The sequence below is a fragment of the Physcomitrium patens genome, chromosome 3 (genome assembly GCF_059467195.1).
Source record: "Physcomitrium patens ecotype Gransden chromosome 3, ASM5946719v1, whole genome shotgun sequence".
Classification (NCBI taxonomy): domain Eukaryota; kingdom Viridiplantae; phylum Streptophyta; class Bryopsida; order Funariales; family Funariaceae; genus Physcomitrium; species Physcomitrium patens.
In genome coordinates this window covers 25,692,419-25,699,521 of record NC_143412.1, presented here as the reverse complement: position 1 = coordinate 25,699,521, position 7,103 = coordinate 25,692,419, and the positions used below count along the sequence as shown (strand labels likewise).

The following is a 7,103-nucleotide window of genomic DNA, read 5'->3' as shown; positions in this document are numbered from 1 at the left end:
TATATATATATATATAATTGAAATGAAAAAATTATGTTCAATCAAATTATTTGAAAGGTACTAAAGAAAGAAAATTTGGTTGGTTTGCAAAATATTGAATAAAAATGGCATGTGCTGAATAGGAGGTTGTTATGATAATAGTATAAAATGTAGTGGCATTAGCAATAATCTTATTTTTTTTTGTATAATAATATGCTTTATTTTTATTTGTAAACTTATAATTCAAAATTATGTAAATACTATCTACAATTTTCAAATTCATATTGAGTGTTTGTGAGCTATTGGAGGCTCATAGAAACTCATTTAGCAGATGAGGATCAAAGATTTTTATTTTTTATTTTTTTGAAGTTTAAAACCAACGTAACATGATCTGTAAATAATCTAACAATTCTCATAGAATCTCCAAATATTTCATCAATGTTTACTTGAGAGGCTTTGTTTTTATTTTTCCAATGTAATAGATTGCCATAACTAATTGAGATTTTACAGGATTTTGTCTCACAAAACCATTTCATTTTTAAAATTTATAACAGTTGATGATGAAATAAAAAAATTATAAAAAAATGTAGGTAAAATTTGTAGTATTTCTCTAATTTTTTCATCCAATACATATCCAAAACTCAAAAAAATAATAGTAATTCTGGAATATGATTTTTTGTTTGAACATATATTTGTCATAAAGTCCACAAGCATATATGAAGTGAAAATTAACAACAAAGTCATTGTCAATGTTTGAGAATGATTTTTTTGTTGGCAGCTTTAGATCATAATATGTTCCATCTTAATTCATTTTTTTTAAGCACATCAAAATTTATTTTTGTGTGCTCCTCCTCAGATATATCTAAAGGATCAAAAAATAAAGTAGGTCTATGCAGTTGTGACATCATCAAATGCTCACACAACTTTATTATTATTGCTTTGAATATATGCTATTTCTTATTTTGTGTTTTAAAATAGTTAATAAGATTTCTGATTTAATTCTGTACTATTTTGTTTGATAAAATATTAATAACTAATTTAGCACAATAGCACACTGCAACTTTACAAATGTGCTTTAAACTTGAATTGATTGATTACACATTCTTAATTTTTAGTCTGAACTTTTGTAAGAAACAATTTAGATTGTGCACCACAAGTATAACAGAAGAAAATTAAAATGACCCAAATTCATTGATAACAGAAAGAAAATGAAAATGAAGCAATGAGGATATGTATATGAGAATTGCCATTATCGAAATCTGTGCCCCATTACAAATACCAATGTTGAATTGGAAAGGGGTAAAGATAGAACCTTCTTTCTCCTGCATCTTGTGCTTTCTGTGCAAAACCTGATGCAACAAAATCAAAATACACATGTATTTGAATAAATAAACAAAGAGAATAGAACACAACTTCTTTTCAACAATACCAATTGAAGTTGCTAACGTTGGAAAGAGGGGGAGAAAAGAAGGATATCTTCCCTCCCTTGCATTTGGCTCCTCTTGAGCAAATGCAATCCAACTAAAATAGTAAGATTTGTATGGTAAAAATAAAAATTATAAGTTGAGAATCCTCGTTGCAACAGTATTGATAATGGTTACTGATGCTAGACAAGGAAGGAGCGAGGCCCTAAGTCCCTTGCACTTGCCCAATCCTAAGCATGCTATGATGCATATATATATATATATATATACACATACATAAACAGACACAGATATACAAATATACACAAAAAATAACAATAATAATAATAATTAAATATTAAAAAATGAAAAAAAAAAAAATCCCGTCCTTCCGTAGCATCAACTGTAGTTGTCAAAAGCTACGCAGGGAAAGAAGAGGAAGGAGGAGCATCACTTGAACCGCCTGGCACTCGGAAATATAACCTCATTCTCTGCAATCTCTCTCTCTCTCTCTCTCTCTCTGTATATTTATAGATTTATATACAGAAATAAATGAGAACGAATAGAAGTAAGTAAGTGTGAGCTAAACACACCGTGCAGCAGGGAAATGGTAGATTATAACCACTCACCGAGTCACTTGCTGAAAGGACCGTCGACAACGAGGCGGAGAAGCAGGAGGAGGAGGAGGAGGAGTAGCTGCATGCACAGCCTCAGGAGCTGCTCCTGCACTCACCAACCCACCCACCCTCCCTCCCAAACTCCCGCTGCTCCTCGCCTCACCCACGTCTCCAACGTCTCAGAGTGTAGTGCAGTGGGCCATCTGTCTTCCCTTTGCTGCTGCTGCCATGAATCTCCCTTCTGGACTCACTCTGTACGACACTGTCCCAGAGAAGGAGCCAGAACGCTTCCTGTTCCTACCCACCGGACATGAGAAACTTTTCACCTCGCCCGGTTCCTTGCACATCATGCCCTCTTGCATGGACATCAACCATCGACTTTGTCCACGAGAATGCTGTATACGGTAAGAGCAGTTGCAAACAACATAACGGTAACTGTGTATTCTGTTGGTGATAATCGTGAGCGTATGGAAGCCACAGCTTGACGTTATGTAACTCGATTCGTGGAGAGGGGAATCTATTGTCACTTGGCTGGTGACTTAGTATTCAAGATAACATGGGTTACGGTGGACTGAAGCTGGGGACACACAATTCCAGTGCTCTTGAGAAAAATCTGCAACGAAGGAATAGAGTTGATTCTTTTCGAGGGGAAGACTGGAGAGAGACATCAACCCGAATGAACAAAGAATGGGACGAGCAGGATCACGTGCGCCTACTTCGGGATGTGCGGGAGCTGATTGCAAGAGGTCCCCCGGTTGAGGTAGCGTCTTCAGTGGAAGATCAACCACAGGTTGAGAACACAGAAGGATGGCAGGAGAAGGAGGGTAGACTTCGACTAAGGGAAACTTTGCAAAAGTTTTCCAACTGGATCTGCGAGGAGCGAGCATCGAGAATGAATGGGGATGGAAAGGCACATTGTCAAAACTTCGAATCATTCGATGGATCTTCTTTCAGAGGAAATGATGGATCCGTCCTGTGCAAAATGATTTATGAGCGAGAAAGGGAGCGATGCAAGGTTACCCATGGAACTATGGTCGATCCATGGCTGAGTGCCCAAATTCAACCTACACAGCGCAGAACCCAAAGGAGACTTTAAGCTGAGCAGCAAGGTAGACAGAAGAGCGAAGCCTCAATTTCTCTGGAGCTTGATAATGGATCAGTCCCATCGGAACAAACGGTACTGTGACCAACACAGGAATTCTACTTCATCACAGACAATTTCTCGAGTTTCATAATCTGGTGAGACAAAATACTTTTAAAAGATCATGGTTATAGATATAAAAATATGTCAACAGGATACAGTAAATTGTAAAATTGTCCGTCTTTCAAAAACTCATACGACAGTGAATTCAGAAGCTCTCGGACCACAACGTTGTTGACAAAGTAATGAACCGTGATTGCTTGAGTAATAAAAAGAAAAGAATGATGGTAGAAAAGACCTGAACTCCGATGCACGGACTACAAATGAGCGGGTACGTTTAGGTGATCATAAAACAATCTACAGATACGAGTAAACAGCACAGGAAGCCAAGGCAGACCTCAACAATGGCCGCTGAGGTAAAGCAACAAACTCGTCAGTATTCTCCCACACCCACCTGGTTGCAACAACAAAAAAACACACAAAAAAGCATTCTGACGACCAGGTGCAGAAACTTCACTTGCCGAGATCCGAGGAAGTTGATGATGCTATCAACAAGTGTGCATGCAGTATGTTGATTGACAAGCATTCCTTGCACCATGACGACAACGTGTGAGTCTGTGGCACTTGGATCTCGTCCTGCAGAGCAAAAACGGAGTTGCTTGCATTGCATTGCATGTCCTCCTCGTCCTCCTCATGCTCTCCTCCTTCTACTCCTTCTTCTTCTGCTTCTTCATCTGCTCATGCGGAGCAGCAATTGTTTGTTGTATATCCACTATTTCTAACATCCGTTCATACAATTCCAAGCTCAATCTTTATCAATTAAGAAAAGAGTTTCTACACGAATGCTTCATACTTGAGATTCTTAGTAACACAGACAAAGAAAAGACTTATTGAACCTTGCAATGAAAATTAGGTTTCTTGACAAAACATTTGAGTTTGTATGTTTGTTTTGTTTTTGTTTTTTTTGTTTTTTTTTTTTGGTATTAAGTTTTCTTTTCTTTATTTTTACCTTTCTTTTCCAAAAACCATTGAAATTATCTCTTCATTATATAAATTTATTTTAACAATAGAATTTTTCTTTGTACTAAAGAAGTTTTCTAATTTAAATAATTAATAAATTTACAATTTTTCTTTATAAATTAATCATTTACTCTAGCAGATATACTTTAGAATTATTGTTGCATACATGTATTAAAAATTATGCATTGTTTTTTATTTGAATTTTAGAAAGAAGTAGAATACAAAAATTTAAAAACCAAAGTATTCTCACTTATAATTTGCCAAAATATAAAAATTTAATTAAATATGCCCAAAATAAATCAAAGAGAAGAGAAGAAAATCCTAAATCTTATATATTAATACAATTTTAAAATATAGTTAACACATTACCTATTATAAATGCATAAGATATTGTCTGGGCATACAACAATTAATATTACAATATTTCAAATTAAAAAATAAGTTTAGAGTTTTAAAAATATTAGTAAAATAACCAAGGACAACTATATTCTTTACATGTATATGACATGATTTTTTAACAAGTAGGTGTTTAAATTAAGAGTGATATTTAAATCAATCCTTGAATAGTTAAAATATAAGGATATAGAAAAAAAAAATCTTACAAAATGGCTTTTAAATTTCTACAAATTATTAAATTTTCTTAGTGGCTATAATTAAATACAAAATATACTAAAAATAAAAATAAAAGATCTCAAAATTATATGTTTAATAATATTTGATGTAGTTTAATTTCTTAAACTTTCATTTGAGAATAAAATCTAAAATTTCAAATAAGAATAATTTTGTTTCATAAGATTGTAGTGATTTCTAATTTTTACTATATTTAATATAAACATATGTATTAAAACCATCTTTAAAAATACAACAAATGATTTCAAATCTAAAATATAAAGATAGTATAAATAAATTGCATAAAAGAATGCTAAATTTTTTTAAAAATAGTATTTGATGAAATATATTAAAAAAACTTACAATTGATAAAATAAAATAATAATTATAAATTTATGATAAAAAGAAAAATAAATTATTATATTATTTGAAAAAAATACACAACTACAGGTTGAATTTAAAATTATTATGCAACTAAACAAAGCATAAACATAAATCAAAATCATTCAAATGCTTACAATTAATTTTACTTTATACCATCAAAATAGAGCATACACCAAACTATTGAACTATAGGTAATAAATAAATCTAATAAATATTAATTAATTAATTAATTAATTAAAATATTTATATAATAAATAATAATAAAAAATTATAATTACGAATTATTCAAACTAATTAAATATTTTTGTATATTTAAATTACTGTTAAAATCAAGAGATAAGTTACTTTTAAATTGTAATTGTTAATATATTATGTTATATCCTTAATACTCTATTTCTAACTTGCATATTTTATAAGTCTTTTATAATTTTATAGTATTTAAAGTGTAGACTTTTTTAAATATCTCATATATTTGATATATTAAACAACTCCAACTGATTAAGTAAATAGTACATAAAAACTATGCACTTTTTTATTGGTTATATATATTCTTCTTTATAATTTTTTAAGCTGTATAATTTCTAAATACTTTATGATTGAATATTTTTTATTCTTTTTTGAAATATTAATTAGATATTAGTTAGAATTTATAAAAGAATAATTATATTGCCATTATAAAAAAATAAAATATAAAAATAAAATTCATTTGTCTATCTAATCTTTATTTCTTTTTTTTCTTTTTTTCTTTGATCGATTTTTTTAATTGACCTTAATCATTTTTATACCACGACACATATTTTATTTAGGTTTAAGTATGTTCACAACCACATAGAATAGTAGATTGAGTATATTAAAAAGAAAATAGACCAAATATAGACTTTAAAAATAAAATACATTTTATGAAAAAAAGATATAACATAAATCATCTCACTCTTCTTTGGTGACAAATTATTACATTAAATCTAAAAATTAATAGAAAATAATATATTAAAAAATATATTTTGTTATAAAATTAAATATAAAATATATAAATAAATATAAATAGAATAAAATAATATGAAATTATAAGATAATACATAAATATTCAATTAATGAATATCATAAATAAAAGATAAAAATAAAAGATAAAAATATGGTAAAATATTTAATTATAAAATTAATTATTTTAAATATATATATATATATATATATATATATTCTTATCATGGCTTGTATAAAAAAATATATAAAAAATACATTATAGTTTTTATTTGTAGATATTAGATATTTAAATCTAAAATATTCTACGTTTTAAAATAAAAGATTCTTATTTAAAGAATTTGTCACCACACTTTTTGGTCTTTTTTTTTGAAATTATTTGATATATAAAATATATAAGTATATCGATATATTTAGAAAAATATGTTCATACATCAATATGTAAACTGCATTGTCTCTTGATATGGCATTGAGTGCCAAATCCTATTGGATGTATGTAGTTTAGTTTATTTAGTGGTTTTTCATCTATTTATATTTTTTTAATTAATTAATTTATTCATGTCAATTAGGATTTGAGTACTTAAGTGGAAAAAAAAACTTTGACTTGATATTCTTGTCAAGTGAATTCTTGTGAGTGATTTTGAGAATGAGAGAACTTGTTGTAAGGATTTACTTGGCTATGGTATTATAGCCATATTAGTAAAGCTTTAGGATTTCTCTTATTTTCACATTTGCACTCTTAGATTCCTCTTTTGTGGTGTGAGAGATAGCTTGATTTAGTTTGGTATAGATTTCTAATTTTTTCTTGAAAGTGTATTGAATGTGCATTTGTATTTGATTTAAACTACATACTTTATGATTGATTGGTAGCACTCAATATATTGTGTGTAATTTTATTTTTTTTATACAAAAATGTATCAAATTTTTTAAAAATATATTTAAAGATTATAATATTTTAAATATACAACTTAA

General features: G+C 29.1%; 1 long non-coding RNA gene across 1 annotated transcript; it reads right to left on the bottom strand.

The window, feature by feature from the left end:
* Positions 1-369: 369 nt before the first annotated feature.
* LOC141045159 (uncharacterized) lies at positions 370-4,824 on the bottom strand. Its single transcript, XR_012217121.2, has 3 exons — positions 3,658-4,824; positions 2,012-2,286; positions 370-1,328 (listed from the first exon to the last, which is right to left on the bottom strand). It is a non-coding gene; the product is annotated as an uncharacterized LOC141045159 (long non-coding RNA).
* Positions 4,825-7,103: the final 2,279 nt, after the last annotated feature.